At 40.0% G+C, this 26,415-nt stretch overlaps 1 long non-coding RNA gene across 1 annotated transcript in view; it reads left to right on the forward strand.

Moving 5' to 3' along the window:
* LOC128933151 (uncharacterized) overlaps window positions 1-26,415 on the forward strand; it is a 73,937-nt gene that overhangs the window by 22,272 nt on the left and 25,250 nt on the right. Inside the window, exon 2 of the long non-coding RNA XR_008482757.1 lies at window positions 11,272-11,393. This is a non-coding gene — a long non-coding RNA (uncharacterized LOC128933151). The remainder of the gene's footprint in view (window positions 1-11,271; window positions 11,394-26,415) is intronic.

Here is a 26,415-nt window from a genome sequence, read left to right on the forward strand (position 1 = left end):
TCTGCAAAATAAAATGTCCCCTGTCTCAGAATGGTGTCCTTGCCTTTTTGCCATAGATGATATCTGCCTTCATATGCCATGACATGTCTTTCACTGCTTCCTCATGAGTAGAATTGTAGCAAGATGATGTGCTTCACTGGGAGCCTTACTACACACAAACAGCTTTGATTGTTCAGGAAATAGCAAACATAGACTCCCTGGTGAGACTTTGGGGCTAGCAAATACGTCTTGAGCCAGTCAGGGTGACAGTAAACAAGTGGGAAGTGGCTGCATTGGAAGCTGAAGACAGAAGAGTTACAGTGACTTTAACTTGGGTTGCATCCAGACATGATTTTAGAAGGAGGAAGGGAAAGAAGGAAGTCTGCCTCTAGGGTTGTGAGCATGGGCAGACCCTTTCCTTTCATGCTGTAGTCTCTCATCTTGTTGTGTTTTGTTGTTGTTAGTGGTGGGGTTTTTGTTTTGGGAGTGGAGCGAGGGAGAGCTTGTTTCCAATGCTGCATCCAAGTTTCCTTGTCAGTGTTTCAGGGGACGTGCAGCACTAGGTTGAATTGTCCCTCCTCTCTTCTTTGAGTACGGTTCACAGCTTGGCTGTTCTGTCTAGTCACTGGTCAGTCGTGTCTTCAAATAGTCCATCAGACATGCCTCGCTTCATAACAGTGCTTTAAAAGATAAAATAATCCACCTCTCAGCACTGAAAGTTCACTTCTGCTACAGAAGGTGATCATTCTGTTACAGTGATACTGTCTGGGCTAAGTCTACTAAATTTACAGTGTTTGCTGTGTTGTCATTCTCCTGCTCCCTTTTGCGCTGCTGTTGATCTGCACTGAAATTTCATAGCAAAAAGTTCTCTTAAGAAGCCAGACCCTCAGAAAACAAATTTCCATGGGGTAATTTTCTTCTTCAGTATTTGAGGGTCACCTTGCCTGGTCTGTGGCTTCAGCTTGCTTTTTTTTCTCCAAGCTTAACTAAATTGAAAATTATTTGGAGACAGTGAAGCTAATTGTCCTAATTAATACAAGTGGGCCCAGGTGGGGATAGAACTTGAGACCAGTCAGGTGGTATTGGTAAAAAAACCTCCTCCTTCTGAGAACTAGATAGTGAAATGGAGAAATTGGGGATCCCTGAGGCTGTGATATTCCTCTGATAAGGTTTTTAGCTTTTTAGTTTGTTTTTGATTTCTGCTTGGATTGTTGTGAATGTGTTGAATGTATGGATTTTTGGATATGAGAGGCCACATCTGAGAGAGGGAGGTTACCATAAAGAAAAAGTTTCCTTTCAAATAAAGAGCACTGAGTGGTTACTCCAGCCTTGTAGCTTTTGTTGATTCTGAAATAGCTAGTAGTGCATTTCATGCTGTGTCAGAATGTGATAGATTCATCCAGCAGCTGGAGAGGCATGGATTAGCCACCAAGTAAAGAAGTACTAGGGAGAATGCAGAATTTTGTTGTGTTTGTGCTATGTTGTAAATCTGAAATGAAAACTATGACAATGCTAACAAGGTGCATGAAGGGGTGTCTTTTTTTAACAGGAGCTTTTCATGGAAATGGTTAAAAAAAACCTTGGAAATCTTTGAAGGTGTAGTTTTTGTGTAAGGAGATGGCAGGATATTATGCTCATCTAACAAGCATCTATCATTTCATTGCTATTTTCTCTGCTCCTTGATCATCTCTCTCCATTTCTGATCCACCTTTATGTCGGTAGCTGTCACTGAAGGCTTCTGCTTGCTCCCTTGCATCTGACAAAGATTCTAAACAGGGCAGATTCTGGTTGTTGACTTTGAGAGTTGATTTTAGCCCAATTTGCATAGATAAGATTTGGCGTGCTGTCCTGTCCCGAGTGTCTGTTCAGTGAAAAACATGCAGCTATCTGTGCCTCTATCATTTTATTTGCCAGCAACCTGGCAAGAAAAACTCTTTTCAAGTTCTGACCTGGCTGATGGCTATTTGATGGCATAGAAAAAGAGGAAATAAATAGCAGTTGAAGTAGTCCAAAACACATTAATTAGGTGAGGATTTAGACTAACATCCTGCATTTCCCTGTCACCTTCAAGAATGCCATTGAACTATACTTCTAACCACCACGCTTTTTTTGTACCTGTGGACTTCAAGGCTTTGCCCTTGAGGAAAATAACTTCCCCAACCCTGGCAATAACACAGTTAAAGGTATGGAATAGGTCAGCCAGTGCCTGTTATGGTCCTGTAGCCACAAGGTAATCCATCTTCCCCTTCATAAAAATCTGGCTGCAGTATTATTGTGTGTAACCCATGCTGATTCTAAAAGCAGTATGAACTGTATACATCTTGCACATCAGTTTCAGTGTCTTCAAAAATGAAGAGGTTTTTTTTTCCTTCTTCCCCTTCCTTTGAAGTTTTAAAGCAGAACTTGCTGGTGACCCACTTTTGCTAACAGTTCTCTTAACTAACCCCTGTACTCACTTATACATTTTTTTTCTCTTCCACCCACTGTCTGTCTAGCCTGGTTTAAAATTTTTATATATGTACTTTTAAAAAATTGATTAGTTGGAGAGCTGCCCGTTCTTCTGCGCTGTATAATAAGGATTTTAAAACTGCACACTGAATTCTGTATAGTGTAATTAAAACTGACCCAGATTTGGACCTGAGAACACCAGGACTTAGCCAAACTTGCCATGAGCTGAGTTCTGATGGCAGATGGAAGCTAATGAGGACACACTACACTCCAGAATTTCCCAGCTGCTTGGCCCCTTTTTGTACAAACAAGGTTTGGAGTGAAGTCCCAATCCCAAGAGCATGTTTAAGCAAATGTACTGCACCCAGTGTTTTGAGAAACAAGGCAGTGCTTTCGGACTGCTTCAGGAAAATTTTCAGGCATTATTTCTAATGGGCTTTTACTGTGTATCCCAGTGTCATGAATATGCTCTCGTCCATCTTGTCCTAGTCTGAGTGTTATTATATGGTTCAGACCATATATGAATACCTTCCTCCCATTTCAGTTGGGAGTGTTTCCACTTTAAATTAATGGAGTCTTAAGATCCCAAAGTACTGGGTCTCCTTTCGACCTGTGGTTCCCTTAAGTGGATTCAATGTCCTGGGACTATTCAAGCAGATGTAATTGAATCAGTTTGAAGCAGCTGTAGCTGGCATGTGGTCTCTCAGATTGCTAGCACCTGCTTGGTTAGGTTTTTTTGTTGTTTGTAACTCACTAGAGTGAAAATAGTGCCAAAACCAGCATTGGTCTTGGAGCCGATAAAGCACTCCAGCTCCTATATCCCTTTCCCCTCCTAGCCCAGACACCTCATTACTGGTGCCTGCAATAATGTTGTTGGTAGCAAGCAGAAACAGGTTTATGCTTCCCCTCCAACTGCCTCCCTCCCCTTCAAGCCACTGCACTGCCAACACTGACTCTCTTCTTCATCAGCAGTAAGACTTAATCGTGCTCAGGTGTGCAGAGCGTCTGTGCCCTCCTTAGAAAATTGGGCAGCCCATGGTTTGCTGTGTCTGATGCAGGCAGCACCAAATTTATCTGCTGCTCTAACAGTCTCACTGCTGGCACGGCAAAGTTACTCTTCTTCATGTGTAACAAATGACCCAGGAGTCCTGGGAGGTTCTGTTCAATGCTTCTGCTCCCTTCCTCTGGTGTAGTGTACATAGATTTTGGTTACTGTGTTCCTGCTCCAGTCTAACTTTTAATATGGTAAGATTTCAGAAGGGACTGTGAGTCACTTGGTTGCCTCTCTGTATCCTGTGAATTATTGTAATCAAAGTTCAAATTAAACACAGTAGTGCACTTGGCCAAATACAGTAACAACACACAGTGGTGTGGTTTTCAATGTAATATTACGAGATGGCATATTGCAACGTTAATTTTTTTAATATATCCCTCTATTGACTTCCCTTTACCTTGTGTATATAGTTTATGTGCCTCCCTTTTATTTTGTTCCTCCGTGCCCTAGAGATAAAGGATGTATATGGATTTTTAATTCCAGCTGTTTTCGTATTTGGTATTAGCCCCACATCTCACTTCCTCTTTTGCTCTCTCTCCCTCCCACACCTTTTTTTTGGGTATTACCATTTATTTCTAAGGTGAGAGGGTTTTGTCCTCAGCGGATGTATGGGACTTGATTGCCTCCTGCAATAGCTTTAAAAATTGCTGTTTTGGGGAATTAAAAGTCAATTTCACAAGTTTCCAGGTTCTGAAGCTGTTTCTTTATTTCTTTCTTTTCTTTTAATCCACATCTTCTATTCATATCACATTGTGAAAGTTTTTGGTTTGTCTGTAGGTCTTTGGGCTGTAGACAAAGTCTCTTCCCATGGAATATTCCCTCTCTGCTCCAGCACATGTGTTAATCAGCAGCTCTCTGTGGTTTGTTGAGCTCAGGCGTTTGAAAGGTATTACTGAAGGCAACTTCTCTGGGGCTCAAAATATAATTTCAATTCAGTGGAAGTTAAATGCCAGTTTAAACATATAGAATTAATTGCGTTTGGGATTTTTGCAGTGTACAGGAGATGCTTCCCTTTAATTATTTGTTTTTACAGTACAAAATACTCCTGGTTTTACCTTTTAATTTGCATTGTGTGCTTAGATACCCTGATAAACTACCTTCTATAATGTGTAATGGTGAAATTGGTGCAGCTAAACATTTTAATAGTTGTCTGATGGATCTGCAAAGGAAAAAAGAAAAATGGAATTCCAATCAAGACGGAATTGTTTTTACTAATCCAGTGAGATAATGTCACTGCTTGATTTTTCTCTTGTCCTGTTGTGATTTGTAGTGTTTTGTTTGTTTGTGGACTTTTGTTTTTTTCCAGTCTACACTCTGTCTTTCCTATTCCCTTTTGGTTAGTCTCAAAATGTCTACCAATAAAAACATCCATCTGTAATGATAGCTTTTGCCACTCTTTGTAGTCTGGAAGTGTTGCAGCTGCAGATATCATGTACTGAATAAAATGTCAGCTACCAGTTCTAAGAGGGTAAGCTACTAAGGCTTAAGTTAAGAAACAGACAAGGACTGTGGGTCTCAGTTTTTAGAGATACTATTTTAAAATATTTTTTCTATAAGCAACACTTTCTGTGAATTAAATATTGAAGAGTAAACATGGAATATTTCATCTTTTTCAGATGTTTTGAGTACCTAGCATCCTTTGGTGAGATCAGTAGGATTATAGAAGGGAAGCTGTTCTTGACACCACAATGAACATAGCACCCATGAATATCTAAATAAATAGCAATAGAAAATTAGAAAATGTCGTTTGTATGCAAAAATATTCGGGGGTGGGGAGGGGAAACAAGCAAAGAGTAAGTATGCAGGTGTCTATCTTCAGATTTCTTAGTGCCATTTTTAGCCAGGCAGAACAAGAAAGCATCTGCCACTCTTATGGTTGTCTTGAAAATAAATAAAATTTTAGGTCAGCAGCAAGTAACAGCTGATATATTTTACTTCTAGAATGCTTTTTTTTCATGTACTGAAGTTTACTTTAAAATGTAGGCACTAAATAATTGTGAATTCTACACTAAGTACAAGAGGTAGTAGAGAACCAGCAGGATTTATGTTCTGAAGAAGTCTATCTGGCATAAGCAAAGAGAAAAATATATAGATGTTCTTTTCAGTCTGCTAACATCCTGACGATGAGTTGCAAATGAAGTGGTGTTTATTGTGCTGAACCATGCTTTTTGTACATTTAATTTGAAGGTATCCATTCAGAGACTGTACATCTCTTACTTGGATACAGATAACTGATCAATTTTATGTGAAGCATGCTCGCTTTTTGTGCCTATGGAGTACAGCTCTTTTCAAACTAAGATGTATTAGTAACTAGCACAGGAGGGTGACAGAAAGGACAACAAAGGAAGTTAATAAATTGATAATGAAGCGGGATTATAGAGGATTGAGCATGGATATTAGAACCATTTCAAACATACTTTTTAATCACTACCACTCTACTCTGATTCTGTCTAGTGGCACCACCCTGAAATATATTATTGAGTATTTGGTAAAAGACCACTTGACTAGTCATTTACTGGCAAGCATGTCCACATCCTTGACAGGGGTCAAGAGGTTAAATGAGTGGCAGGCAAGATTCTTCTGTTTACCATGCAGTTGGCCTCTCTAGAAGAGCCTTTACTTATTTAAGTTGACAAAAATATTTGGAAAACTTGCAGTACGGTGTCGGATCTACAAACAAATATTTTATTGTCCAGGCTTCGCCTTCCATCCCTGCCTCATAAACATACAAGTTAAGAAATTGGTGACCAATTTAACACTGAAGTGAATACAAAAAGATACTGTATTGTGCTTCTCACTAACAAATAAAACTGTGTAAGCAAATCGAACTGATGCAAAGTGCAGAGGAGGAGATGCTAACAAAAATTAAATGGGCTCTAAATCAGAGAGCATTTTCAAGAAGAAATCCCAACCCAATTCTTCCTGTTACATTGACAGGGCAGTTTCTTAAAAGAAGTATAAGCTGTCTCATACATACTTAGAACATATAACTCTTGTCTACTTCCCAAAGCTTCAGTTTTTGCTTTTCCCAAAATTTCGTGCTTGACAACTGGACAGAAGGCTATGCTGAATTAAATTTTATTGTTCTGGTGTTCTCCATCCATTTGCAATGCACATAATCAGGAATTCAGCTATGTCCCAAGAAACCCGTTTAACCTAATGAGAGCAAATGGCAATGGGTGTTCCTTACCCGAGACAGCAGTGCCAACGTTTCTGCTTAATTGGGACATATTTGGCTGGTTCCAGTGCTTCAAGTGGTTTTAAAACAGGTGTTTAATGGGTGTGGGATTCTGAACTCTGCCCTTTTGATACAGCAATTGCCAAATAAAGATTAACAGAAATAAAAAGATCTAATACAGAATAATAATTTTTGTCTTTGTATATTTATTCAGCATAATTTTTACTTTAAGTCGCAGGCGGGTGGGGAGGTGTTTCTTCTCATAATTGAGAAAGTCCATTAAATAGAACAACAGGATGTCTAGCAGGGTGTCCTAATTAAAATTACCCTGTAATTTGAACAAAACATTCATTTGTATGTAGCTAAGGTTGACCTAAACCCCATCTAAATCAGGAAAAATTATAATACAATTTTTTTTTCTGCTGAAAATGAAACTTAGCATTCTGCCAGCAAACAGCATGGTTCTGTTATTATACAGTATTCAAGAGTAAGGATTTTCTCTTCAGTGATCAAAAAATAATGTTTTGAGTAAATTTAACAAGAGGTTTCTCTCCTACCTCTACCCTTTGATAGTATTCATTCATGGTTGTGTTTCTGTGGTATTTGAAAGCAGAGACAATTTTGTTCTGTGCATACTGTAAGCCCATCTGAAGCCTTTGGTCGTGGCCAGTGTACTGGTGAACTAATAAGCAACTGAGATAGCAGCTGCTTAGCAGGACTGATTGGCTCGGGCTTGACTCTGCTCTCTGCGACTCCGCAGTTTCTGCCTGGCTTGGAGTGCGAGCCGGGTAATTTTGTTATCTCGGGGAGTGTGGGCCTGCATACATAATCCAGGCTGTCTGCACAACTGAGGAGATTGTACACGCCGTGTAAAAATGACCTGCTCGTGCTCTGGCTGTCATGCTTTGAAATGCTGCTGAGGCAAATTGTATTTAATATAATTTATCAAATCTAAGTGAATGTTTGAAAGAACTAACTTCAGAAATATTGGTTGTATTTAAGAAGAAACTCACAGCATCCTTAACTTGACAGAGCTGCACAAACTGCAGCTTGTGGATGTTGCTTCCAGGACACAAGGTGGTGGAAGTTTATTTATTTATTTATGCCCACTTTCTGGGCAGGTTAGAACAGGGAGGATTTTCAAAAATGCTCACAACTGGTCTGAGCATGCTGCTGATGGATTCAACTTAGACTTCTTTGCCCTAATTTAAGTCGAAAGAGAATCACACCCTTGTTCCTTTGGATAATCCCACCTATATGTACAAAGAGTGGAACTTGATAATAGCCAATGCTTTATGTGCAATAGGACTTCCACTGAATTATTCTTCTGCTTAAACCAGCTTTTACATTTTAATCTCTCAGCTTCAGTAGAGTATATAACAACAAAAGAAAGGGAAGGGAAAAATCTGATGAACGATTTGCTTAACCAACTTTAAGCTCCAAGAAGAATTGTTAAGAAGAAGATAAAATTTGAGGCTGGTGTTGTGGTAATACACTTTTCAACTGATCAAGAGCACTTGAATAGAAGGTATTCAAATGTGGCATAATTTAAAATTTTAGATTCCTGTAATTGTTTTAAAAACAGTCAAAACTGATGTGGGTACCTGTTGTTATGTGGAAAGAGTAAAATTAATTCAATCAAACAGGTATTGGCCAAGTTTATTTTATATGTGTGTCTGCACATATATGTTATCGTGTGTATATTTAAGTATGCATGCTTTCCAATGGACAGTTGTTTTGCAAAGAAACATATTCAGTGACACCACAGGAAGAATATATGCACAAATGGGTTGTACTTGTAACTGTACCTTAAGGGCAGTTGAAGGAAAATGGGAATCTCCTGTTGGGGAAACCAGCCAAGCCTCTTGTCTAGGGGTTGCATAACTTGAACATGTATAGGTTTAACATGTATAGGTGTAACGACCTGTACAGCTGCCTGTGGTTGATAAAATAACTGTAACCAGCTTGAGAGAGTGTGGAAGGCTGGAATGAAAAATAGTAGTTGTGTGGATGCCATTGCTTCAGATTCATGTATGCTGGAAAGCATTGTTTTGTTATTGTTGAACAAAAGTCACCAGTTCTTATGCCTGCTCTGGTGTCCTGCCCTTGAGGCCTTGGTGTAACTTGGCAATGCAAATTCTAACTGCAGTGCTGAAAAGGTGTGTGTTGGTTGTTGAGCTGATGAAAACAGGTGAAGATCAGGTGTCCGCACGGATTCTTTTTCTCAGTTACTTTAATTTCCAAAGATGCTGAATCCCCTGTGGGTGCTAACTGGCTAGTGAAGCTCTTAGTGACTCCTTCTCCTGAAGATATTGTGGGTGGTGGTGATCCCCTACCAACAAAGGATCTCTCTTGTAGGATGTAAAATATTCCAATGTCCTGGAGCAGGGAAGCAAAAGGAAGGGAACTTTAGTGTCTTCTGTATTCAGCTGAAATCCAGATAGCCATCCTGCACAGCCATTTGGACAGAGTGGCTTTAGAACTACTGAGGGTTACAAAGTTAGTTTCCAGTCAGGATGGAATTGATGTTTCTTCCCTGGAAAGCAGCGAAAAGATGTGTAGCATGGTTACTGTAGAGATGTAAAGGAAAATTCCTGCTCTGTATCTCCAGGTGTATTTTCTGAAGTCCTTGAAAGATTTTTCAGGAGCTTCACCATCTTCTGGTAACAGTGGTTCTTAATCACATGCTTTATTATTTGCCTTTGGCAAGAATGCTCAATTCTTTCCATTTGAGTGTGGGACCTTGCCTTATTGCCTCAGGGAAGTGTTACTCTGTAATGCATGTCACTTGAGGCTAATTCAACCTGCCACTTGGAAAATGCCCTTGGTGCAGATTGTAGCAGTGCACCATTATCTCAAGCTATTTTTCATCTGAGGCAGACTGCATCTGTTCTGTATGATCTGTGTGGCCCAACAGTTTATTTTAGGTTAGCATGTGAGGTAGGATTTTTTTTACCTTTAAAGCTGTGATGGGTTTGGCTTCCAGCTGTGCAAAAAGAGTACTTTTCCCTTGTCATACCAAAGCAGCCCTAGACATCACACTGTGTAGGTCTACAGCAGCTTGAGCTATTCATGTTGATGCTGCTCTGTTGCTGTTCCTCCACTTGAACAGTTCTGCTGCCTCCCTAGCTCTGACCCCCAAGTTTTCTGCCTGGGTATTGAGCTGCAATGAGGGTTTGATGTGGCTAAAAACACATGGAGAAGAAGCCTTCATTCAGCTGAAAGCTCCCTGAACCAGGCACTTACACAGTCCTGCTCTAGGGTGGACTTGGGGACATGCGACAAGGAAAGGAAGGAGGGGAGGGAAGGATGGGATTGTGACAGCTCCAGTTAAAATCAGCTTACATCATAACAGCCATGTAAGGTTCTGGAAATGATAACCCAGTGGTCTCAGCAAGATACAGCTGTGAGCATAGGTTATGATAATCAGGGGAACTGTGGCTTTGGAATTTCCTTCCTCCCCTGTTTTCTAATGCATCATTTTGGTATACATCAGAAATGCTGAAGATCACACACCTCAACCTTTCCACCCTTGAAAAGGGAAAATGATATGAAGGCTTGATTAATTTCTTTTATGAGGTTTGGTTGCTGTATGTCACTAGAAGCAGATCAGGCAGAGGGAAAAAAAAGAAAACATTTTTGTAAGCAATAGGGAATTTTCCCCTTTGAAAAAGAGCTAAAACTTCATTAACATTTCAGCCAGCTTTAAATTAAAATTTGCATCTGAAAATAATCCATAATGTGTTTTGAGTGCCAGTGAGTCATATCAGAGCAGTATCAGCACAAGTTTCTTGTGCTAACAGCTTGTGATGTGGCTCCTGTATGGTCAGTAACAGTGTGCCCCTCATGCTGGAGTGAGAATTCCCATGGAATTAACACTTGGCCTTGTGCTGATCGTACAAAGCCAGTATGCCCCAGGCCACATGGCTGGGTGGGGCAAACTGAGTGGAGCAGATGAGTGCTGGGTCCTGAATTCTACACCTGCTTTGTGTGCAGGCTCGCTTGGCCTAGTGTTTTTTACCAAGAATAGTCCTATTCCATTCCATTGCAATAGGTCTGCTTACACCAGAAGAGGTTTCTCTTGTAACTCTGCAAATCTCTAATGTTTCTTGTAATTTCCATGGGACAGGCCCTTTGAATATGCCACCAGAGTGATTGGGTCATCTTTCACCCATCCCTACACCACTGATCAGTGATACTTTAATTTTTCTGCCCCACTGTGCACAAGTCATTGAGTTTGATGTTGGGAGGAGAGGTCACAAGTGAAGCTAGCAGCTCTGCTGTGCAGACAGGACAAATGGGAAAACTGCTCTGTATCCCTAGGTTTTGCACATATGAGAGCATGTAGGCATCTGCAGCATGTAACCTGAATGTTTGGGGTTTTTTTTCTGCAAGGTTTTTATGTGAAGACTACATGGATTAGATCTGTAGCTGTCCAGAGCAATTGGTACCCCAACTGCAGAGCCTTTGGAGAAAAACACTTTGCTGATTGTATCATGCTTTTGGTAGGGCATGAGCTGGAGTTCCTGACAACTGTTTCTTAAGGGTTTTCCTTCATGCAAGGTCTTAAAAGATAATTTTCTCCTCTTTTTTTTCCCCCCTCTCTCCTCAGGGAACTAGAGGGCTTGACGCATCCTTTACATCTTGCATTTACTCTGACCACAGTCCCTCCCTGTTCTCACGAGCGGAGCTCAGCCCTGCTTCCCTTCCTGTTGATTCCCAGTCAGCTACATGGTAAGTTTTCATTATCTCTAGACTTGTTGCCATGAGGTAAAGCTCTGGCAGACTCTCTCTAAAATCCATTAGCACTGGGCATTGAGGGCAGAGCACTTCATGCCCATCAGAGATCGTTCAGTTGTATTCCAGGCTGACTGCAAGGAAAGGAAGATAGTGTTGAATTAGCATTGGAGCTGAACTTCAGCACAGATTGTTATAGGAATAAAATATGAAGTAAAATATGTGACAGAATTAAATCCATCAGTTCTAATAAAAGAAACAGAAGAAAGCAAAGAAATATTGGACCCTTAAATCCCATTAACCAGGCCAGAGAGAGAATGCGTTAAAAGGAAGCTGCACTGTATCTTTTTTCATTGTTTGATGAAATAATCTTTTTCACCCTTTAAGTAGTGTGTTTAAAACTCCTAGTATTTCTGAAACAAAGGGAATATACAGCCACCGAGCTAGCTGGTTTTTATACCTTCCTTTCTGAGTATTGTCCTTCAGTGCAATACAGAGCCATTTCTTTGTTCTCACAAGCTAGCAGTTAAATTGTATGTAAATGTATGCAAATTAGATGCTGTCTAATAAAGAGAGTCATTAGATGGAAGAAATATTTAGTTTAGAGGGAAAAAAGAGAAGAAAGCAGGTGTATTTTGCAATAGAAAAATGTGAGATTGCAAAAGCCCCTCAAACTTTGGGTGAAGGCTTTTTATAAAGCCATTAAAATATTTTCTAAAAGGCTTGCCCTACTCTTGGTCCTATTTTCTGTGTGTGTTTTTATGTACATGCACTTCTGTGTTCCTAAAACTCACTGGCTGTGCTATGCATACAGACATGTAAGTATTGTACTCATAAGTATTTTATTTCTTTAAATCATATAGCTATGAATTTACACACATGTACCTTATGCTAGTATGTGTTTTCTGCTTACTGAGTAGAGAGAGGTGGAATTCATGTGGTAAATTTTATTTTCATAGACTGATTTATTTGTCATGTGCCCTGACTGGGTACCTTTTCCCACTAAATAATCTTCCTCCATTTTGTCAACCCTCTCCTCAACAATTTTAAAGCTTTATTTTTCCCCCATTTTATTTATTCACCAGTGCTCAGTGCCAGATGCATTTCCATTCTTTCACTTACATTTTCTGCCAACTTATCCCTTTTGAGGTATGGACCTGATTTAAGCCTGAAGCAGCAGTGACCTTTCTAAACATGAAGTTGCAGCTTTACTGTCAGGTGTCATAACACTAAAATGCTCAGAATGTGAAGCTTTGTGTCATCCAAAACTGGAGATTCCACACCTATGGGTGGAGCACTTATATCTATCTAGGTTCTGAAAGATTTAAAATACATGAACCTTATTTTCTTGCCTCTTTTAAGGAGATGAAATTTGAGACTTGTCTCTCTCTACCTTTTGAATTTCTACTTCTGATCTTTCAGCACTTCAGTTTGAGTGGGCCAGTATACAAAGGTGATATGGCTCAATTATCTTCTAGTCTTTGTGGTATTTTGTTTCTGATGGGCAGTTAGCATGGTTTCAGGCAGAGACAATCGCTGTATGTCAACTTGCCTATTTTTTCTGTTGCAATTTTGCAAGTCTGGAAGTCTAAAGACATATATGTATATGTGTATAAAATATATGTATATAAAAATAATGTTGCTTAAATATTTACATACAAAGCCAAAGGATTGGCTTCCTTCCCAGAATTACTGGAACTACCTTCCCCAGGAACATTTGGACTTGAGAAATCTCTACAGCAACACATTTTTACTGAAACTAAACAACTTGTGAAGTGAGTAACTCGCTCTGTACCCTTCGTTGTTCATATGGGTTCTCTAGCTTAGACTGATGGAGAGACCTCTCTGCATGGGTAGTTCATTTCCAGCTAATTATGATAAGATTATCTTTTATTGCCATTTCCATCCCTCAGTTCCTAATTGGCTTATTTTATGAGAGATATCTTACAAGGGAAGCTTGGACATAGTGGGAATATGTTTGCCACAGTTCTAGGACAGGTCCATGCTGTGTGCTGCATCTGAGCAGTGCGGTCTGGGCACTGCATTCCTTTCTAGACAGCTAAAGATCAGTTAGACTGATCACTCAGAACAAGCTGACCCCCAGCTGCCCCATGTCCCAACCACCCTGGCCTTGGCAGTCAGCAGAGAAGGCATAAAGTGTCTGCTATCCAGTGGGAAATGTAGGCAGGGTGATTGATAGGGCATGGTGGAGGTTTGGCAGTGAATATTTCAGGTAATCTTGAAGGCATGATAGAATATGTACAGTGAAGATTGTGAGGAATGCAAAGGAAATCTGAGCTGTAATATAAGGAAGCTAGAGAGAGATGAGGTTAAATTGAGGAGTAACATGGGATATATTGGTGACTCGGAGGGATGAACCCACGTTAGCAAGCAGAAAATGTTGGTGTTTTACTGACTCACTTGGGGCACCACTCTTCTAAGCTGTCTGGTATTGAATGTCCAGAAGAACTGAGTCATAAGTGATGCAGGCATTTAACATGGATTTTTACACAGAGTTTGCAATCTAAGTAAGTATAGAGATGCACATTATTTAGATTTTTAGAGGTGATGGTTAATCTTGAAACCCTAATTGGGAGATTTACACTGGACATGGGACAGGCTGCAAACAAAGTACCTTCTGTCTCTCACATTATTGGTCTGGTTGCAAAAAATAGATGCAGATGAGTGATACATGGGAGAACAATGTAGGTTTAGGGGCAGGGATCTGAAAAATTCCACATTCCTTCCTATGCTTCCTGTGGTCTGGAATAATTGTTTGGGGCAGGAGAGAATTCAGTGCCTACCTACTTTTGAGGATATGCACCTTGCTGCCTTATCCATCTCAACAATAATACAGCTTTCCTACTCTTGAAGTACATTACAAGCATATGTATGCATTATATAAGATGTGAGGCTTCTGTATCTTGTGATGATGAATCCAATAACAGTACTCTAGGCAGATATGGGAACCAAACCCCTGGTGCATTAGATCAGCCTCCATCCTGTTAATGTCTTCAGCTTCAGCAATGGGAGGCACAAGAAATCCTAAGTTGTAGTTAGTGGAACAACTAATTTTTTTCATTAGTGATCTTGATAGTAAATGAGAATTTTTAAAGCTGTACCTCTCAGGAGCTTGTGCAACTTTAAAGAAATAGTTTTAAGAAATAAAATATGCCACACTAAACTAATCCTAGAGCTAAAGAAGAGGCATCGGGACTAGCAGCTTTTGCTATTACCTACTGCTTATTATTGTTATTATTATTATTTCTTTTTAATTATGCAAAGTGCTAATCAGTTTGATTATGCACAGTGCTAATCAGGTTAATTATGCAAAGTGCTAATCAGTTATTCTCTAAGCACACGAGGAGAGCAGAGGTGCTGGCAGTGAATGGTGGTTCTAGATGGGGGTAGTCACGGCAGTCATTCCTTATTAAAAGAGGAGTAGGTGAGATGATAGGGGTTTTTACTTCCATTAAAAAGTAAATAATTAAAAAAAAGAAAGCCATGAGGGGGATAGTTCTGATGGGGTAATTCTTCTTTCACAGCAAGGCAGACTTTTTTCCAAGTCAGCTCATGCTGTTGGATAATTTCTCTAGGAGTTTGAGTGCACTGATTTGGGCAAATGTATTGCAGGGGAGTCTTTTAATGGCAAGGGTGCAAGGTGCGCCCACTTAATAGGTCATGGTGCCTAACTAGAAAAATCACAAATTAAGAGAGTTTGGTCAATCTAAGAGAGTCACCTTTTAAGCACTGGTAAGTGGGATAGTGATAATGTGAGGTGGATGGCAGTTGTTCCTGTGTTATTATGGCTGAGGATCCTGTATGCGCATATAAAATGTGTTTCTTTCAGTGTAATGCCTTTAAAAGCTGCAGGAACGTAGGGTTCCTTATCAGTGGAACGTATGTTAGGCTGTGTTTCTTCTTCCCCTTTAGCACTAAATTAAAAACTAGAATTTTGGATTCCTGTGAAACAAGATCTATTTTCACTAAGCTATGTTCTCCCATCAATTACAGAAGATTCAGTGCGTCTCTCTTACTATGCTTAGTGTCTAATATCTAACCAGCATTCCTTATTTGATTATGTTTCAGTATTGGTTTGGGATATATAAGCAGTACTTTTTTCAGTTAGTAATGGGAATGACATTCCCAGAGCAGAAAGCTACTTGCTCATAAAAGTCCTGGGTAAAGGATCTTAAGAGATTTTTGAAGTCATTAAAACAAAAGACTGTTTTATATAAGGCCATTGGTACTGGAAGGTTACTACACCAGCAATGCAAGAGAAATTTTTTTAAAAATTAAGCATTGAAGGCACTAACTTATGGGGAGGCATGACAAATTTTAATGTGCATTTAGTGTAGGAAGTAAAGCAAAGAATCGCTTATATATGGCTTAAACCAGAGCCTGAAAATTCATAATATTTCCTCTTGGCTTTGTGACTACTCTGCAAGACACTGATCCTTAAAACAAGTTTACTACCAAATATGTGGTCACAGATGTTCATCTATTCTTATAAATTCTTTCTGGTGTTGGAAATCTAGACAAATCAATCGTCCAGCATCAAGTCTAGTGCCTTAGATCTGGAGGAGGGGAGTATGTGATGCAAATAACTTAAGCGAGGGGGGACACACCAGACACAGTGTCCTGAGACTCTGCATGCTTTGCTGCCTGAGCATCCACATCTTTTCAAGTGGGAGTCAAATCTTGAGAAAAGAAAACTCAGGAGGTTTCATTTTCCCGTGGATATTTCCCTATGGTATCTTAAAGCTTCTGTAGAGTCAGAAGACCCTTGGAAGGCCAGCAGCATAAACTCCACCACATAGTATTTGCATTTTAGAAATATAAATCTACCTGAGACATAATCATAACTTCTGTTGAAATTCACCATCTCAGATGGCTGTCCTTCTGATGAATTGGGGAACTAGAAAGGCAAAACTCACATTCTGCTGCTAATCCTACTGCTGTCTTTGTAACCCTGGTAAATTGCATTACGTTGATGGCAAATATGGTTAATGGTTTGTGAGGCAAGCATATTGTTTGATCTCAGAACTAAAGGGGTTATAGAAATCCTGAGTACTATGGGGAATTATATTATTAAGAATCATCACCAAATCTTATGATATTGTGTAAATTAGTGCAAGATGGCACCAAAATAGTTTGTGTATTCCTAAAGAGTGAAATAAGTGGATGGAGAAAACTCAGTTGCCTTGACATGAAGGTAATGAGTTAGCAACAAATGAGGAAACCCCAGTAAGCAAATCTGTGCCTCCTGTGCTTGAAGAAGTGTGCCCTGAATGAACAGGGAAGTCAGTTGTTTTTATGGCAGAAAGTCATTGCTTCAAAAACTCCTTTTGCATTTTCTTGAGGGCCTGGTGTTCAGAGCTGCAGGCTAACAGCTACTCAGCCCAGTAGGAGCTGAGTCTGCTCATTGGCATTCACACAACTGGGAGCTGGTGGAGAATTAAAACAATAAGATTTTAAACGTTCAGCCTGACCTTTTAAAGTTACTGACCTGCATTCAGGTTGCAAATACACAGCAATTTTCTCTTGAGCTGCAAAGATTCTAAATGTTAAATCAGTAACTCAATCAGACTAGCAGCCCTTCTCCTCTCTGTTCTCTGGTGCCTAGCTGCCATGACTGGAGTAAAGGAACAAGAAAACTATCTAAACATATCCATATCTTACTGTGACACCAGTACTTGGAAGAAGCCCCACTGACATAAACTAACACAAAGTGACACATTGTTTAAAAAGTTGTTTCGAATGTCTTCTCCCATTGATCTTCTTTAAGGAAGATAAATAAACACTGTGTGTGGTGCAGCTAGACTGAGTATTTTTGCTCCTACAAATGTTTATACATTCTCTGGTGGTTGTTTGTAACGCTGTTTGTTGACTGTAAATTCCAGACCTGCATGTTTGTAATGTATACATTTGCAGGAGCAGTGCAGTTTGGGGAGTGCAGTCAGCATAGTGCCTCTTATGACCACTACCAGGTGAACAGTGGGGGGTTTGTTTTTCTCCTCCCTCCAAAGTAGTGAATTTGTCTTTGTGCTCTCAGTTAAAGAGATGGCTGTGGAACTTCAGTAAAGCAGGACTTTCAGGTCCATGAGGAAAACCATATAGGAGTTGTCTGGTAGCATCAAGTTGGTTTTTTTTACCTTTACATCTAATTAAGAAATAACTCTATTGCACTGTCAGTTCATTCAGTGGTGATGAGGATGATGTGTGTTTTCTCTCAGGAGGAAGTGACTGAGGTTGGTACAGATGATAAAATTCCTGTTGGCTGAGAGCCCTCCTGCCCCTCTGTTCCTGTTTCACAGGTCTGTCGCCAGTCTTTGAAAAAATCTTCCCTTTCCCACTTATCATCATTATCAGCATCTTCATTCCCAGGGCAGTGGGATTGTGTAGAAGATTTGGGGAATGATGCAAGCACTTTCTTCCACTGAACTGAATGAGCATAGCTGCCTGAACATAGTGAATGTGTAGAAAGAGTTCAGCTTAATCAGTCACCTATTCTCCTATTAGGTGGAATTTCCCTTGAACCCATGCTTCTGTTGTGTTTGTCTAAGTTAAAATTACATGTTTTGGAGGTTCCAGCTTGCCTTGCACTTTCCTTTCTGCTCTCTCATGTACTTTATCTACATTTATTAGATGCTGGTTTTGCTGCCTTGTAGTTACCATCACAGAAACCACTCTCATTTGAGTATGAGCTTTGTTAACATGTAAAAATTTTAATTAGTTTTAGTAGCTTTAAACATAAGTTTTAGGAGAGCTTCTTCTGCCTCAGGTGGGCTGTTTATAAATCTGCTACTAGAAAAAACATTTGGTTTTGCCCATGCTTAAATCTTCTGATAGCATCTAAGAGTTCTTGTGTCTTCATGTCTTGGAATGAAATCAACTGAAGGACGTTTGTGGCAGGGAAGTTTGTTTTTGTTTTGTTTTTTTATTCTACTCTATGCTTGTGCATCTCACCACCCTGATAATAGCTGTTCCATGTAAGAATAAGAAGGACCTACTGCAGTTATGAGCTTCTTAATGAAGCCTCTCAAAAGGCAGAGGTGTGTCTGGTGGTCCTGCAGCTCACCATACTGTTGATGGCCACAAAGCCCTGATATATTGGTATGTAGAAGATGCTATCTGGCTGTTTGGAAATTCAGGGAATTAAATGCATGGGGAGGAAAAAAAAAGTGAAATAGTATTCCATTTACATAAAGTTACACCCATGAACACTGGAACTGAAATTGATAGAGCAACCTTAATTCAACTTTCCTGTGCTTTTCCAGTTTTTATGTGATCACATGCTGGTTTTGGTGGGAACCAGTCTTCTCATAAAACACCTGATGGACCTGGTCTGTGCTAGAATAATTCCAGAGATTTTTTAGTAAGAGGTTGTTTTCTTTGGGGCCAGTTGCCTCACTTACTGCAAACACTGGAAATTGTTAAGTAAATGAGGCAGAACATAGCAGAAAAGAAAAAGGTGCTTTTATTCTCAAGATTACGGCGAGAGCATGCATGTGCTTAAAGCAAAAAATATGCTTGAACTGAGTTGCTTGTAAAATCAGACATCTTTTGGTGGGCTGCAAAGCAAGCTAGTATTTCTGCTTTCTCTTACCAGTTCACTTACTTGTTTTAACTCTTCATTACTTCTACCTTTTAAAAAATTCTGTTTGATTTCCTTTAAAGAAATAAATGAAGTCAATACCAATAGTTACAGCCTACCCTGCTCTTGCATCACTTTTCTGGTATGTGAAAGACTTTTTTTTTCCTTTTTTGGTTTTTTTTTTCCTTACTCTCCCTATGAAATTGCAGTTTCCAGGATTTTGACTTTCAGTTGGTAGGAAATGCACTATGTTCCACATTTATTCACTGACAAAAGTGCACACAACTCTTCCTGACACTTTGACAGTTTAGTGGGAGATGCAGTACTAAGTAGAATGTGTCTCTCTGTAGCCAGGTCCATTTTCTAAGCACTGGGAATTCAGCTGTTTTCTTGCAAATTCTTTTTTTCATATTTTATTACTTCACAGTGAATACAAAGAGTCCTTGTTTCTTTCTTTCTTCCTTTCTTTCTTTTTCTTTTTTTTCCCCTCCAGTTGACACAATCAGTATTATTTGAAGGAAAAAAAATTACACACAGAATGGGAAATAGGGTGGGAAAATGTAATAGGAACTGCAAATCTTTTCTGTCTTGTCTGAGTAAATGAGAGCTGATGAGAGATGCCGCACAATGAGGTCTAGGGAATGCTTGCTGAACTGGTATATAAAGATTGTTTCATTTTGCTTCATTTCATTTTACTGTATTGAATTTGAAAGGGAAAATTGCAGCGGACATGAAAGTTTGCTGTAGAAACACCTTCGGTTGCAGTACCCTTGACGTGAACCTGGGCAAACATGAAAGGGAACGTCAAATAAAGTAGTGTATGAATTGTGTAGGTGTGCTTCAGAGGCTTCTTTTTGAAGAGTGCCCTTTCACAAAGAGTGGCCCTGCCTCTCAGGTTATTCTGCTACTTCTGTTTTTAATCTCTTAAGGTGTCATTCTGGGTTGTCTTTTGGTTTTTTTGTAATTTGGTAGCGGGGGGAGAAAAGTCAAAACCATACAGTTTTGCAAGACTATGTGGTAGTATTTTTCAATGCCAGTCTTCAAGAAGACTGAAAGAAGATTATTTCTTCCCCCATTTATGTGCACCCTAAAGGTTCTTCTTCCCTTTTCAAAGAGTATAACTCAGGGGAACTTGGTTCTAGGTGGGATGCTACTACAGCAATGCACTTCTGTACAGACAATTTTACTTTTACCTTGCATGTTACAAGCTGCAGTGCTTCTGTCCAACTGGAGTAACTGCACATTGTTTGCTGGAAGGAGCAGGTGTGAGTCAAGTTAATCTGATTTTTTTTTTCTTGTGCTACCTTAGGCATTGTTAATTCTCAAAAAAAGTAGGATTGTTTATGCCTAAGTCAAAGTCAGTTGAGTATGTCTGAAGTAAAGCACCACGAACAGCAAACATTGCTGCATAATAGCTCTGACAATGCACAATATAAGATTTGACATTCCTGCCAGAGCCATTACCCTTGGGAGAGATCTTTGATGATAAAACAACTAAAAATTAAACTTTTTTTCTTATCTAAATATGTAAATTGTAATAATCAGAAGCAAGATTCAGCATCCTTGTCTTCAGAGTCCAGCTGGTGTGTTCTCATGGCGGGTTCATGTCATGAGCAGATTTAAGACTCCTGGAGAATTTTTTTGCCATCTGGAAGCTTCTGGATTTCTGTGGGGAAGGCATGCTTGGCAAGCATTTGCCTGGAAAGCATTGTGCTTTGTACACACCTTCCCAATCAAAGTCCTAGAGAGGGAAGAGGTGGGAGTAATATTGGTGGGCACTGGAAGAGAAACAAAGGGGGGTGGTTTTACTTTTCTCCAAGCAAAGGGGTGGTTTAATGGCATTGTGTAACACAGCTCTTCTGCTACTCTGAGGGTTAGGGAATGATTGGGTAGATTATTTAATTCCTCCCCCCTCCACCCCTGCCATTAGCACTGCCTCTAAATGGAGACCTGCAAGTGCAGGGTACCCACAGGGATATCAGCATCTCTGGATGCGATTCATCCCAAGGAGTGTCGTTCGGTTCAGTAGCTAAAATCTGGCTGTTGCTAAGTACCATGGATTCATCATCCTAGTTCAAGCACAGTCCACTTCTTTTCATGGCTATGGTTCTGGAAGTGGAAGGGTTCCTCATTGTTTGTTTTTATTTTCCCAGATAAACTTCATAGGCTCAGACAGGGAAATCTTGGATAACAGAAGAGAAGTGACAAAACCAAAATTCTTCTTGACACAGAAGTGGATGGAAAAGGGACAAAGTTTTCCCAATGTCATGAGTAGATGTAATGGCTATGGAGCATTAAGAAAGATCTAAGAATTTAAAAGCTGATTGAAATGCAGAACATGTTGGGATATTTGGGGGATGGGGTAAGGCAATCACTCTTTTCTGTAAATTTTTCTAGTCTGAGTCTTTATGCTGTGCAGTCTGACTAGCTATGCTGTTTCGTATACAATAGTAATTCAAGGAATATTCCTTTTAGCAGAATAAACAAATTTTTGCTGCTTGACATGTGAAATGTTTGTGCTAGTAAATTCCACAGACAGCCTCTTGCCGCCCCCCCCAGTATTGTTTTGTCTGATTATACAGTCTTGAAAGTTGAGAATTGACTGGTTTACTGTAAGAAGCATTAAGTAAATGCAATCTCCCTATTTTTAATAACAGAAGCTCAAATTTCATGTGAGATCACACCAGTACTCCAGTGTAATTAAGTTTATGGTTTTCTTATGCACTTCAAATGCCTGTGATGTGCAGTTAATAGTATTTTTCAGACAAGTATTAGGACACCTCAGCTCTGATGCCAGTGTAGGATGGTGTCTAACAGCAGTGCAGACACCACAGAACAAAGGATATTGCAAGACCCTCTTATAATTTCTCTAAAAATATGCATGACAGCAGAGGTCTTTTTTTTTACCTGAGTTTAGAGAGTGATAAGGCTTTAAATTAGAGTGAAGCTTCAAAAATGAATCAGGCATGAAGCAAGATTTCCAAGCTTGTCTTTAAGTCCATTGTCTATTGAGAGTGAAATACGGCTGGGTATCAGATCTTCTGCAACTTGGATTTTGTGTAATGGATGTACCCCAAGTCCATTTTCTGCTATGAGCTGTTATAAGACTGCATAGGAAGTTCTGTAGAAAACCTTTGGATGAACTTTTCATCTGATTACATATATACAGATACATTTTTTGTTTGCTTGTTTGCTTGCTTAAAGGAATCATGATTTTTCAATACAAGAGCATTATTTTTCGATTTCTAAGGAAAGAAAATAGTACTAAAGATGACTAAGAATTCCAGCGAAGTGGGCTGGAATAAGTTTAAAAAAAAACAAAACATTTTATTTTAAAAATATTTAATTTAAACTGGTGGAGATTTTTTTGTTTACTTCAGAGAAGTTTTGATTTTCAAATGTTTTGAAGATGAGGGCCAAAATTTTCATTTCATAAAGAGGAACAATGTTTCTGACTTGGCTCCATCTGACATGCTTGTTGAACAGTGAAACTTAAAATTGTACTTCCTCAGGCGAGGATGTAGAGCTGAATCTGCACATACAGCATGTGTGACAGCTTTGTAAATTAGAATGAGACCTGATTATTCCAATATCTTGGACTGTGGGGGCCTGAGTCTGCAGCATCAAGATTTTGTGATTCTTGAGATTGGGCTTGGTTGTGTATGGAAGTGTTGGAACTGCGCCCCTGATTCCTTTCTGCAATGATTCTCTCAGATACAATGGGGGTGTCAGGCTTGCTGACAGTAATGGCAAAGATCTCACGTGTCAGTAAAGCCTCTCCTCCCTTGGAAAGCTGAAGAACAGCTTGCTTTGTTTAAGTATTTAGGGACACAGCAAAGACCAAAAGGTGATATGTGGGCCATGTTTTCATCACATTTTCAGCTCCTGAGCTAACTCCTGTGCTGTGTTTTGGGGACAGCAGATCTGGGAAGTCCCTGGCAGGCGTCCATAGAATAGCCCTTCCCTTACTTTATTAAAACAGCACATGCAAATGCTAACCAACTGTTTTGTTCATGCAGATCTTTGCCCATGCAAATTTAGGCTGCTGGCTTCCTTTATTACACATAAAGAAGTTGGAATGTCCTTTTGAGTGGGAAATAATAGCCAGGATAGTTCAGTAGCACTACTTTTTATTCTCTTTGCTCCTTAATCAAACGAGAACCACACAGACTTCAGTGTGACTGATACAGCAGTGAGGACTACGGGGTTTGGCCCCTCAGGTATTACCTTGTGTCAGTCCTATGGGAATTTTGCTTTGTGTGCTATCTGCCTTTTAGGGGGACTGTTGGGGACAGGAGGCAGCACGGTTGGGACAGGCAATGAGAGTACTTGCTGTGTCTTCAACTGCCCATTGCTGGCTGGGAAATGCTAATTGACATTTGAGAGAACGTACTCTATATGAGAAAGTGACGAGTGAATGGAAATTAAAACAAAAGGGTTGAAAATAGAGCTGTAATCAATCTAGCCCTGTATCTCAATAAGCCAGGGGCAGTATTTGTAGTGAATTTGGGGCAGATATTGCAGCAAGTGGCACAATAGCAGGGGGTCTTCCCCCTACTCCCTCCTCCCCTGCCATTAAATCTACATTTGGAAGGTGGATGGTGCTGACTCATAAATTAAATTGGGGTAATACATACAGTGTATATATATTTCTGTCACTTTGTCTCAAATTAAACACGAACCTTCTCCCCTGACAAGATGATAGAAAAGTTAATTGCTCGCCCTGGCTTTAAATTGGAATTTGAATTTGCAAAATGCTAAAGGTTTATGAGATCTAAATCATGAGGAGCTTAAATTACATTCCTGTGATAAAATATTAATAAATCAATTAAAACATAAGCCGAGTATAATATTACTTTTTTTGTAGGAACCTTGAACACAATAATTCATTAGAGTGTGCAGTAACAATTATTGTATCTTTTTTAATTTTCTTTTTTATTAGTTTCTCTTTTTTTAAACTGGGGAAAAGGCAACATCAGATGGGAAAACACCACACAATGGTGGAATATTATCCTGGTACCAAATCTAGTCATCTCCTAGTAACGATGCATGTACATACAAAAGCATCTGAACACCTTGAGCTCCACACATTGCACCATGGCTCCAGTATAACAAGACTCACTCACTGAAAGCTGGGGGCTGGTTTTTCCCTTTTCACCATGGGAAAGAGGGCAGTAGTATGGGAAGAAGGGAAAAAACCTTGGTCCTCCTGTTTTGTTTTTTTTTTCTTTTCCAGCTTCTTTCCATGCCATTTTATCCTTTTCTGATTTTTCCTTCTCCATTCTCTTTATTGGTATAAGATTGGTATGATTTCAGTGTCAAAACTATCAAAAAATTCACAGATCTCTCTGTAAAACTGGCCTGAGTTTTGTGTTGGGGAAACTCAGGTTAGAATTGGATTTTGTTGCTAGATTTTTAGTTATGTTTTGAACAACTCTCACAGCTCTAATCTTTACATAACCCATTTCTGTGTACTATATAAAGAGCACTTCAGGCACAGTATGGAACTTAGTTATTATTTGAGGAAGGAGGTGTTATGCTAGCTCAGCATGCATTTCTTATATGCAAACATTAATACACAAGGAATGCAATTATTACATATACCTGCACACCTCTAGTGCCTGTGAAGGTGCAGATTCCTTTGTCAAGTGCTTTTTACCCTCTGTGAAATGACTGGACTGCATGTCTCATACAGCTATGCTTAGTAAAGGGTCTAATTGCTATTATTACATTATTTGTGTTTGAATTCTTGAAAGGTTATTTAGTACAAATTATGTGTTAGCGCCAAATTGGCAGCTCTGGGGACTGAAGTCTGCCATACACATCCATAGGGTGGGTCCCGTGGCTGAGCGCGCTGTGCCCACCCTTCGCTGCGCCTCGGAATCGTGCCCAGCCCTCGCTCCTGGTCACCTTGGAGGGTCTGCTCCAGACTCTCCTGGTTTTGCCCTTTGCAGCTCAGCCCATGGCTCGTGCAGATCCTGTGTGCTGCAGCCAAGGGTTTTTGATGGAGCTAGAGCATGTGAATAGAAGCCCCAGCCGGGTGCCCCTCTCTGGGCACTGAGGGCCGTGCAGGAGGCGCCAGGGAAGGGCTGCACAGCTGCTGCTCCCACCTCTGCTGCGAGCAGCCCGCAGCCATCTCCCTCCAGCAGCACGGGCAGCTGCCTTGGCCAGCTGAAAGCAGCCAGGGCCAGAGTTAGCTGGAGAAAACAGCCACAGGAGATCCAGGAGCAGGTGGTGGCTTGTGCTTCTAACCACCTGTCTGAGTAACACTTTCCTGTGCTGCCCAGAAGCTGTGGCACGCTCCAGTTTTCCCTGGGTATGGGATCCCTCATGATGCTCAGGGCTCTCCTCGTGGTGAGACCATAATGAGTTCATTGAAGGATCCTGCTTTACTCTGCTCCTGGCTGTCCTAATTTGGGAGTGACCTCAACTTAAAATTAAATCTTAGTTTTCACAGGCTTTTGCATTTGCTGTCCCTCTGCTGATGAGACCAGGCAGGGTCTGTTGTAGTGATGCAGAATAAAATCAAACTTTGTGTTTCTAAGCACACATACCATGTCAGTACTGCTAAGCTCCTCATCAATATTAAAGAGTCAGTTGTTAGTTTTTACATGCATCGCTTTTCATTTTTCCCATTTCATGAAGGGAGGATGTGAGAAAAGTCACTTTCCACCAGGTCTCAGTGTCACCCAGCAAACCAGTGGTGGCGATTCATTTGACTATGTGACTACAGCTGCCCACCCTTCACTGAAACTCACCAAAACTGGAGAAATACCTGTTCATCAGGAAGTAAATGATCATTGAACTTGTTTTATGCAGACTGAAAAGCATCCATCAGATGCAATTAGCCTCTTGTGGCTACCAAAATGAGGTACATTTAAACAAACAAGCTAAAACTGAAGGTTTCTTATCACCCACATGGTCTGATCTTCCTTTGTTATGATTGCAATAGATTGTTGAGGGTTGACCCAGTATTATTTATTCATGGCTCTTGATAATTACATTTACTCAATAGATTCCATACTTCACAATTTCTGTTATAGAGTGTGACTGAATTTTTGTGCATTCTTGTAAATAAATTTTTTTAATTAGATCAGTCAAAATTCATGTGTGTGTTTGTAGGGAGGTGTTCCAGATTTTTCTTGTGTAGTGGGATAACTTCCAGTACAAGTGAAGAAAACTTTTAATACCAAGTTCTTTGTCAGTGTTGCCTTTCATTGAATCATAGGAGTTAGACTGGTGAAGTCATGGAATCATACAATGGTAAAGGGTTTGAATGGACCTTAAAGATCCTCTAGTCCCAGTCCCTCACCTGCCATGGGCAGGGACACCTCCCATTAGACCAGGCTGCTCAAGGCCTTATCCAACCTGACTTTGAACCCTGACAGAGTTGGGCAAATCCACAACTTCCCTGAGAACCTG

The sequence above is a fragment of the Melozone crissalis genome, unplaced genomic scaffold (assembly GCF_028551555.1).
Source record: "Melozone crissalis strain CALT ecotype California unplaced genomic scaffold, PUWL_Pcris_2 ptg000008l_1, whole genome shotgun sequence".
In the NCBI taxonomy this organism is placed as follows: domain Eukaryota; kingdom Metazoa; phylum Chordata; class Aves; order Passeriformes; family Passerellidae; genus Melozone; species Melozone crissalis.